Raw genomic sequence first — 10,354 nt, forward strand, 5'->3', positions numbered from 1 at the left:
TTACCTTCAAGCATAAGAAACAGCTTCTTGGCAAGGCCACTCAGGAAGGCCTCCAGTTCAGTTTTCTTCTCAGTCAATTTGCTGACTTGGTCGGTCAAGGCAGCTTTGTCAGTTCTCAGTCGACTGACTTCCTTGTTGGCAATCCCAAGAGCAGTTTTCAGATTGGTATTGTCTTGTTCGAGCTTGGTGACTGAAGCTAACTTCTCGTCAGCAAGCTTGATCTTCTCGGCTAGCTCAAGGTCTTTCTTCTGCTGGGCCTCCCTTACCTTACCTGCAAGTTACAGCGAGATCAGATGCCGAAACAAGCAAGGGGAAAAGCAGTCGTCAGGGTCTCACCAAACATACCTTCAGTCTCCTCCTTTGCCTTTGTCAGCTTCTCCTGAACCAGCTTCAAGCTCAGCTCGACTTGAGTATGCTTCTGTTCCAGTTCTGAGTAGCGAGTCACAAGATCACAAGAGTTCTGCGAAGAACCAATCGACTAAATGTCAAAAATAATTCACTTCCGAGTGAAAAGGGAAAAACACACGTTTCTAAGACTACAGCCGAACACAAGCATTCGACCGTAGTCTCGGGGACTACACCCAGTGGGTGCACTCAGCGTGCCCCCACTAATCCCGTTGAAGACAAAGTCGACCAGTCGACCTCAAAAAAAAAAAAACAGTGTGCGAGACGCATTCTCTAAGACTGTGATCAACTGCAAGCAGTCGACCACAGTCTCGGGGACTACACCCAGTGGGTGCACTCAGCGTGCCCCCACCGGTTTGCGAAATCCAGTCGACCAGTCGACTGACAGAAAGACTTACATTATAAAGCCTAAGGCCGACTGCCAGCAGTCGACCTTAGCCTTGGGGACTACACCCAGTGGGTGCACTCAGCGTGCCCCCACCGGTTTGTGAAATCCAGTCGACCGGTCGACTGACAGAAAGATTGACATCATAAAGCCTAAGGCCGACTGCCAGCAGTCGACCTTAGCCTTGGGGACTACACCCAGCGGGTGCACTCAGCGTGCCCCCGCTAACACGGAGTTTATTCGACACACCCAGTGGGTGACTAATATAAATCCCGGAAAAGAAAAGTTTTTGGTAGCATATCCAACAGAACAAACAGCAGTCGACTGACCTGGACATTGCTTTGGAGGGCAGAGCTGGCGTCATAAGCTGCCTGGCTCGCATCCCGGATGGTCTTCAGCTGCTCCATCATGAGTCCCGCCTGGCGTATTGCCTCCTTCGCTGCACCAGCTTGGTCCTCTGGGACGTGGTGAGTCGTGAAGAGGGAGGGCTGCTGAGCACTCGTCAGTGGAATCGCGAAGGACACCGTGTGTCGAGTGGTGTTCCCTTCCTCCACAGTCAGAGTCTCAGGCGCCGTCGCATCCTGAGGCACCTTACTGGCGGGCGTTTTCCGACTCTTCCTGCGTGCCAGCAGTTCTTCATCCTCGTCGTCGTCAGGAAGATCGATAACAGTATGGGGCGGAACTGCGAAGAAGAATCAGGATCAGAGGTCGCGAGTCAGTCGACTAAAAACGGTGTTAAGAATACAGTACCTGGGTTCGAAGTTGCCGCATCCTCCATTTCGTGGTCATCGGCCCGGGCCGAAGTCTCAGAGGTAGCAGCACTGCAACTCCAAAGGATCAGTCGACTAACCTCAGCGTCGACCAAAGATAAAGTTCGCACAGAATAAGAAAATATGAGCAACACAATTACCCTGATATGGTGGGGATGGACACCTTCATCTTCGGCAGGAGCTTGGTCGGCTTCGATGAGGCTGCCCTGGGCTGCTTCGGCGCCTTTTCAGTCGGCGCCGGAGAGGTGGTCCGAGGGCGCTTGGTCGACTGAGTGGCGGTCGCAACCCCCTTACCACGTTCGGTCGAAGGGTCGTGGACAAGCTTCGACCGCCTTTCTGAGCGCGGTGGAACGACCTCCTCCTCCTCTTCTTCCTCGTCCTCGATGTCATCTTCATCACCTTCATCATCATCATCGTCGTCATCATCCCCTGCAGCATCCGAGTCCCATTCCTCCTCTTCCTGGCTCTCGCCCCCGCTCGCCTCGCCCCCGCTCGCCTCGCCTTCCTCAGTCGAAGCTTGTGCCCCATTGGGCATCGAGTACAGCTCGGTGAAGGCCTAGCAGATGCCCAAACAAGGATCAGTCGACCAGTCGGCAGGGTTAGCAGAAATGAATACGACAAGGACACAATGGAAAGCAGAGCAAGTGTACCTTGTTTGGGTCGCTGTTGTGGTCGAGTGGAGGAATCCTTCTAGCTCCGCGCGGGTTGTCCCTGTTTCCGGTAACGGCTACCATCCATCTTTCCAGAGTGGCGTCGTCGACTTCTTCTGGATGGACTCTAGTCTCGTCTTCGGGCCCACAGTACAACCACATGCAGTGGCTCCGGAACTGGAGAGGCTGGATGCGACGCTTGAGGAAAACCTCCAAGAGGTCCATGCCTGTCACACCCTCCCGAACCAGCTGCACCACGCGCTCCATCAACATCTTCACGTCGGCTTTCTCCTCCGGAATCAGCTTCAGAGGGGAGGGCTTGTTCACTCGGTCCATGGTGAACGGAGGGAGTCCACTCGACTGCCCTGGCGTCGACTGGACCTGGCAGTAGAACCAAGTCGACTGCCAGCCTCTGACGGACTCGGGAAAGGACATGGGCGGGAAGGTGCTATTATTCCTCACCTGAATCCCCAGGCCCCCACACATTTGGACGACTCGGGTCTTCTCATCACCTGGGCTCGCCTTCTTCACGGTCTGAGAGCGACACGTGAAGATACGTTTGAACAAACCCCAGTGCGGTCGACAGCCCAAGAAACCCTCACACATGGACACGAATGCAGCAAGATAGGCAATGGAGTTTGGGGTAAAGTGGTGGAGCTGCGCCCCAAAGAAATTCAAGAAGCCACGGAAGAAAATGCTTGGCGGCAAGGAAAACCCACGATCAACATGAGTTGCCAGAAGCACACACTCACCCTCTTCTGGCTGTGGCTGCCACTCCTTCCCCGGCAACCTCGCAGCTCCGTGAGGGATCAAGCCCTCGTTGGCCATGTCGAGGAGGTCCTTCTCCGTGATGGTCGACTGGATCCAGTCTCCTTGGACCCAGCCTTTCGGCAGGCGGGATCTGGACGAGGACCCTCTGCGGCTGGTGGATCTCCCCTTCGCCTTCTCCGATGCCGACGCCTTCTTGGCACGCTCCAGCGCCGCCGTCTTCTCCTTGGCCATGGTCGCCGGTGAGATGCACGAAGGGAAGTGGTGCGGGGGCGAGAGCGAGCACGCTGAGCAGGGAGGAAGGAAGCAGAGGGAGAGAGGGAGAATGCTGAGCGCAGCACAGAAATCCTCGCCGGGCACATTTATAAGGTCCCTTCCGAGTGGCTGACATGTGGGCCCGGTCGATCTAATCATATCTGGGAGCAGTTATGAGGACTGGATACGTGGCGAAAAAGGCGGCGCGGAGATCGAGGCGTCTATGCCCCGTCCCATCCGAATGCCGCGGTCTGCCCCGCTTCGCGCGCGCCCCCAAATTTCGCACCCCGCGGAATCCGCGAGCAACAAATCAGTCTGTCAGACGCGGTGTTTCCGGCGATCCGTCGCTCGGAGATCGTCGAAGCTCGAAAGATCACTCGACGAAAAAATAGAATGGATCGAGTCGACCGAAGACAAATTGCTCCCTGTCCACGAAGAGATTCTTTGATCCAGAACAGCGCACAACTATAGCGCAAAGGTTAATCGGAAACGACATCAACTCCTTCTTCACTCGAAGCCTCAATCCATTCGGGGGCTAATGATGGGGTTATGTACCTAGGGTAGGGTCATAGACCTGTTCCAAGTAACTTACCCTAGGACATCCCTAGAAGAGGTCGCCTTCCAGTCGACCAACGAGGATTCACTCGACTGGCCTGAAGGACTCGACCACGAAGACTCACTCGACCACCAGGAGGTCAAGAGGCACTCTGCACCGCAACGGCCTGTAATTAAGTAGACTTTATGATAGTAAAGGCACTTTATGTGGGGCGTTACCAGTAACGCCCCAGACTTAACTCACCTTAAACCCTCTCCTACGTGGGCTGGCTGGGGTCCTGGCGCACTCTATATAAGCCACCCCCCTCCACAGGCAGAAGGGTTCGGCACCTTGTAATCCATACATTCATAATCCACTCGACCGCCTCCGGGCTCCGAGACGTAGGGCTGTTACTTCTTCCGAGAAGGGCCTGAACTCGTACATCCTTTGTGCTTACAACCTCTCCATAGCTAGGACCTTGCCTCTCCATACTTACCCCCCACTCTACTGTCAGGCTTAGAACCACGACACCACCTCTCCCGGTGGGCCTCATGGGCCATGGAGGGAAGGGAACCAGCCCCTAGAGGGCTGGGAGCATTCCCCCCTTGGGCCCATGCGCCTAGGGTTGGGGGGAACCCTAAGTGGGGCGCCCCCCTTTGCTTGGGGGGCAAGTCCCCCCCCCCCCTTGGCCGCCGCCCCCCCTCTAGATCTCATCTAGAGGGGGCCGACCCCCTTCCTCCTTCCCCTATAAATAGAGGGGCGAGGGGAGGGCTGCACACACACCTTCAAGGCGCAGCCCCTCCCCTCCCCGACACCTCTCCTCATCCGCGGAAGCTTGACGAAGCCCTGCCGGAGTACTGCCTCTCCATCACCACCACGCCGTTGTGCTGCTGCTGGAGCTCTCTTCCTCAACCTCTCCTTCCTCCTTGCTGGATCAAGGCGCGGGAGACGTCTCTGCTCCATATGTGTGTTGAACGCGGAGGTGCCGTCCGTTCGGCGCTAGGATCTTCGATGATTTGGGTCACGACGAGTACGACTCCATCAACCCTGTTCTCTTGAACGCTTCCGCTCGCGATCTACAAGGGTATGTAGATGCACTCCTCTCTCTCGTTGCTAGATGACTCCATAGATTGATCTTGGTGATGCGTAGAAATTTTTTATTTTCTGCAACGATCTCCAACAAATATTGTCCCTGAGGTTGAAACAACAGTCATAGCTCTACACGTTGCATAAGTATCGCGTATTCTCCCGTATGACACATCAGCACGGGGCCACGTTAGCCTGGGACCCATATGTCAATGGGAGCGAGAATTAAGATAAAGAAAAAAGAAAAATGTGTGTCGCCAAGTTTCTAAGCCGTGACCCCCGGGCAAAATTTGCGCACGCAAGCCACCACACTAAGTGCCTTATTTCAATAAGAAGAGGATGCACTCTCTTGTATATAAATGGAATTGTCCATTCCGCTATAGCGGGCCCTTTTTTTTAGAACGCGTGTGCTAGCAAATTAAGCTGGCAGTAGTATTTATTTATTTATTTGCGAAAAACAGTAATATTTGCTACTAATAAGATGCACATGGTTTCGAACCGTACCTTCTTTTCTTTTTCCGTTTTTTTCTGTTTCTTTTTTCTTTTCTTCCTTTTCTGTTTATTTTAATTTGTAAAATAATGTTTAAAGTATTCAACATTTGTTAGCAATTTCAGAACTAGTTCAGATTTTTTTTAATGAATCACATTTTTGAAAATAGTTTGAAGTTTCAAAATTTGGTCATAGTATAAAAAAATATTAGAAGTTTTCATTTGCATTTTTTTTCATTTTTTCAATTTTCAGATTGTTCCCGGTTATAATTATTGTTCTGAAATTTAATTTTTTTTCCAGCAATACAGAAAAATTCACACTTTTGAAAAAATTCACCAGAATTCAAAATAATGTTAGCGTTTTTGATGAATTTTTTCTTCAACATGTCTTTTTTCATGTATTTATCTTTTTTGTATCTCTCACATACAAGCACATATATTGATGAAATATTGTACAGTGATATTGCGCTACTATACATGCGCATACATACAATTTTGGAAATTTTCAGGCAGTAAACATTCATTTGTTTACTGAAAAATAACATGTGTACCCCCTGCACCCAATACGTACAGAATTTTTAAAAATTGAATACTTTTTAAATCATGATTTTTTTCACTAATTCATGAATATTTTTGGAATTCACAAAGATTCTTTGAAATTGCATACATTGTTTTGGAACTCGTCAACAAGTTTTTATGCATAGGCGAACATTTCTTAAAATTTGGGAACAAATTTTCATATTCAGAAACAGTTTTTGTCTGTGACCAACATTTTTTAAATTCATGAATATTTTTTGAATCAGATTTTTTTTTTAAATTGCTTTTTTAAAAATTCCCGTACATTGTTTTGAATATTGTTTATAAATTCTTGGACATTGTTTTGTAGACACGAACATTTATTTTGAATATTGAACTTTTTTGAATCCCTAAAAGTAAAAAAAACTCAGGAACATTTTATAAATTCACAATTTTTTTGAAAAGACAAGAACATACATTTAATACAGCGTGCATCCCCATACCCAAACCACTATACTTGGGTGAAAGTGACTTAGGGACCTATGTATGGGTGACACGTATATTTGTTTGGGACGTGGCGGGGTAGAATGTGGTGTGTGGACATAGCGTTTAGTTGCAAATTTTCTCAACTTCCTCTCCATCGGCGTGTACAATTATGGGTGTGTGTTGTAATTTTTCTTCACCTATTTCTCAGTAAGTTTCTTGTTTGAGATTTTTTTTTAACTTTTTTACAGCCTAAATCAGGCCAATAAGAACCTGTCACGTTAATTCTAAATTCTAAATATACTACACCAAGCTCGGTTTCATTTACCTGGGTTTTTTCGAGTTTTTTAAACAGTGCTAATCGGACCAATGGGGAGATGACAGCTTATTTACTGGGGGATGTGCCTGTGTGGATTTGTTCGAGTGGCTCCAGCAGGTCCTCCACAGGATTTGTGCCTGAGTTTTTCATTGGTGTGCACGCGGGCTGGATCAGTGTGCTCACATTGGTCTGCATGCGCGCCCTGGATTGATTCGTTGATTTGGTTACGTGAACTTTGGCGTTTTCATGTTGGATGTGCATGCTGATCCTACATGCGTGCGTGTCGTTCGGCAGGTTCGTCCACTCTTCTCGCAGATTCTGTTGTTCTACTGGGAGGATGCCACGTGAGTCATTGTTTGCAATTTGGCTTCGCCCCATGGCACATGCATCGTTGGTTCGGCTCAGAGGCGGCTACCGCTTCTGTCGCGTGTTCTGGTCGTTGCCTCTTTGGGTCGTTCGGGGTTGTTTTTGAATTTTTTTATTACTTCCGAGCTGCTATAAATATGAACTTTTCCTGTTGTTGCTACTTCCATTGCGGCATGTGGTTTTTGCTCATTCGCGCCCGGCATTTACCGATGGTTCGTTGTAGCTCTGTTCATGCTGGTTGAGGCCGTCGGGGTTGTCTTCCTGAATCCGGGCAGCCATTATCAACCGTGTGTGCAATGGCGGCCGTTCTGTTCCTACTGAAGATCGTTCCGTGTTAATGGGGGAGACTGCCGTCGGCGATGAATTGTCTGGGGCTCATTCATCGCGACCGGGCCGTCATGATGCTCGTCGTCCGCCGCGTTCTGCATGTGTTGGTATGTTTAATTAGTTTGTTTACGTATTCGTTAATACAGAGTGTAGGTGGCTGCCTGTCCAACCCGTCGGCGCTTGAAGTTCGCGGCCGTTTAGATCAACCTCCTGTCCGTCGTCATCACCTCGACCCCCTCTCCTGTCCGTCGTCATCGCCTTCGGTCTTGCCTGGACGTTCCATCCCCTGCTTCACCGTCCAGAGGTGTCGCGGAGTCTCAACAAGTGAGGCCGTCGGGTACGCGGTGATGGCATATGCGTGCACACCCGCCAGGCAGAGGCCCTGCGCCGCTGGAGTGGGCCTCACAGATCCGGCGAACTTCGTGGCCGCTACCTTGTACATGGTCTTCACCATGGTCACCAACCCCGGCGATGTCCGTGCCGTCGCTGGCTGCACCATGGCAGACCGCCAACAAGGTCCCCGAAGGGAGGTGCAACCCGTAGCGCGGGCGTCATCATCTCCGTCAGTCCGCCTCATGCGCCCGTAATAAGACAACCTCGACGCCGTGGCCCCCGACTCCGGGGACACTATGGCCCCTTTGTCCTGGCCACGACTGTGACCGGCCCACAATGGCCCTCTTCTTCGGTGCGCATGGAGGGAACTGCGACACTGTAGTCGTCGTTGTTCGTGACTCGTGAGGTGTCCAAAGGTTATAGGTACTATGTGCCCATGCTTATGTTATGCGCCACCTCGCCATCTCAGGGATCTTTGTTTCCATGACGCCGCTGAAGCTGTGATCGCGGATCGGGTCATGTAGCGCCCGTCTGTATGCAACCATCTCGGATGCGGGAACCGTATTGTGCTACCCAGCCATGCCTGTGATCAGTCGCTGCGGCCACGCTGTCATTGTTGCTCGCCGGAGCCGGCGCCGCAGGCTGCGTCACCTCACATGCTCAGTAATCAGTATTCGTGTGTTGCCTCAGCGGTGCTCTCCTGCAGGTTGCTCAGTATTTGTGCCTTCTACCCTACATCTGCCCAGATCGGCGCATCACATGCTAGCCCGGTGGTGAGCGGTGACCACCACGGCCAGGATCAATGCCCAAAATGTCAGATATGCTTGCTCTTGGCAGCCGGTCGCTGCTGGCTTGCTGCACGGCAGCACCGGCATGCAACATAGGCCAGTGTCGTCAGGGTACTAGCTCCGAGGCAGCGTGTTGAACCTGTTATGCAGCATTTCTCCTATGAGTCTATTGTCAGAGACGTTGAACAACACGACAAAGGAGAGGCCGGAGAACAATTTTGGTACGAGATCCACCACATCAAATTTGTTTTGCTATAATTTGGTTCAGTTAGACCCCTAATCACTCTAACCTGTATCTGCCGATCATGAGCAACTTGATAAAGCTATAATTTCGTCTTTGTTAACAATTGCACTTTTAAATTCTAATGTCAGTGGAGTAAATCTAGATATGAATTGCAATCAAGATTAGTCATTGGATGTTCTCTCTTTCTTTGACCTGGATTAAGATTGTGTTATCAAGAAAAGGTAATTAGGTATCTCCCTTGCTCCATAACTTTGCAATCATTCTATGTCAGATGACATAATAAATGTTATTAGACATGCCTTTCAACAATAATTGCATACGACCAAGAGCAGTGTCAAAGAGGCCATAATGAAATAGAGCTTCCCTTCGACGTTTTCTGCGCAAGCTCTCAAATTGAAGGTGCATAGTGTTGCTCCCATCCTTTCCTGTAACTAACACTACCAATACTTGCATGCTTGATATAAACTATAGTCGATGTAGGTGAGTAGCACTTTAGAATCATATTATGGCAAGTTACCAATATCAAGAGCCAAACACAGTGGACTATTTTATCTATTTGGATTTTAACATTATTTATTTATTTTATGAAACATAATGCTTCGACTCAACCTGTTATATCCACCTGTGAACATATCCAATTAATTGAACATTCTTTCTTTTGTTTTTCCTTTTGCGACATGAATGGATTAGTTAGCCCATGAGATTAACTTGGGCGTGATGCATGCATAAACAACAGTTTGTGTCAGCATGCACATTCTCAAGCAGAGTCATACCACTAAACCACTACATGCATATGCAGAGCATATGTGGATTTGCCTTCATGTTTCACAATTTTCTGCAGTTTCCCCTCCATGTAACATGTTCATATGGGAAATGTATGTCATCACTCTGAAATAGCTATGGTCATCATCAATGAGCATAGTTATTATGCCTTTGAAGCTATCAGGAAGAGGAGCTTATTTTCAGCACAAGCACGAGCCTCCACCAAACAATGGCAGTTCAACATGACCCGCCAACAAATAAATGCTGACAAAATTAGTTTACAAGACAAATTAATAAGATCATGGCAAAGGCTGTTGGGGAACGTAGTAATTTCAAAAAAAAAAAAATCCTACGCATACGCAAGATCATGGTGATGCATAGCAACGAGAGGGGAGAGTAATGTCCACGTACCCTCGTAGACCGTAAGCGGAAGCGTTATGACAACGCGGTTGATGTAGTCGTATGTCTTCACGATCCGACCGATCCAAGTACCGAACGTACGGCACCTCCGAGTTCAGCACACGTTCAGCTCGATGACGATCCCCGGACTCCGATCCAGCAAAGTGTCGGGGATGAGTTCCGTCAGCACGACAACGTGGTGACGATGATGATGTTCTACCGGCGCAGGGCTTCGCCTAAACTCTGCGATGATATGACCGAGGTGGAATATGGTGGAGGGGGGCACCGCACACGGCTAAGGAACGATCACGTAGATCAACTTGTGTGTTCTAGGGTGCCCCCTGCCCCCGTATATAAAGGAGCAAGGGGGGGTGCGGCCGGCCCTAGGAGGAGGCGCACCGGAGGAGTCCTACTCCCACCGGGAGTAGGACTCCCCCCTTTCCCTAGTTGGACTAGGACTTGGGGGAAGGAGGA

The 10,354-nt window shown here is 49.7% G+C and overlaps 1 long non-coding RNA gene across 1 annotated transcript; it reads right to left on the reverse strand.

Moving 5' to 3' along the window:
* Positions 1 to 241: 241 nt before the first annotated feature.
* Positions 242 to 1,176, reverse strand: LOC119280902. The gene is made up of 3 exons (XR_005138209.1): positions 1,120 to 1,176; positions 346 to 460; positions 242 to 271 (listed from the first exon to the last, which is right to left on the reverse strand). It is a non-coding gene; the product is annotated as an uncharacterized LOC119280902 (long non-coding RNA).
* Positions 1,177 to 10,354: the final 9,178 nt, after the last annotated feature.

This window comes from Triticum dicoccoides, chromosome 3B (assembly GCF_002162155.2).
Source record: "Triticum dicoccoides isolate Atlit2015 ecotype Zavitan chromosome 3B, WEW_v2.0, whole genome shotgun sequence".
Classification (NCBI taxonomy): Eukaryota; Viridiplantae; Streptophyta; class Magnoliopsida; order Poales; family Poaceae; genus Triticum; species Triticum dicoccoides.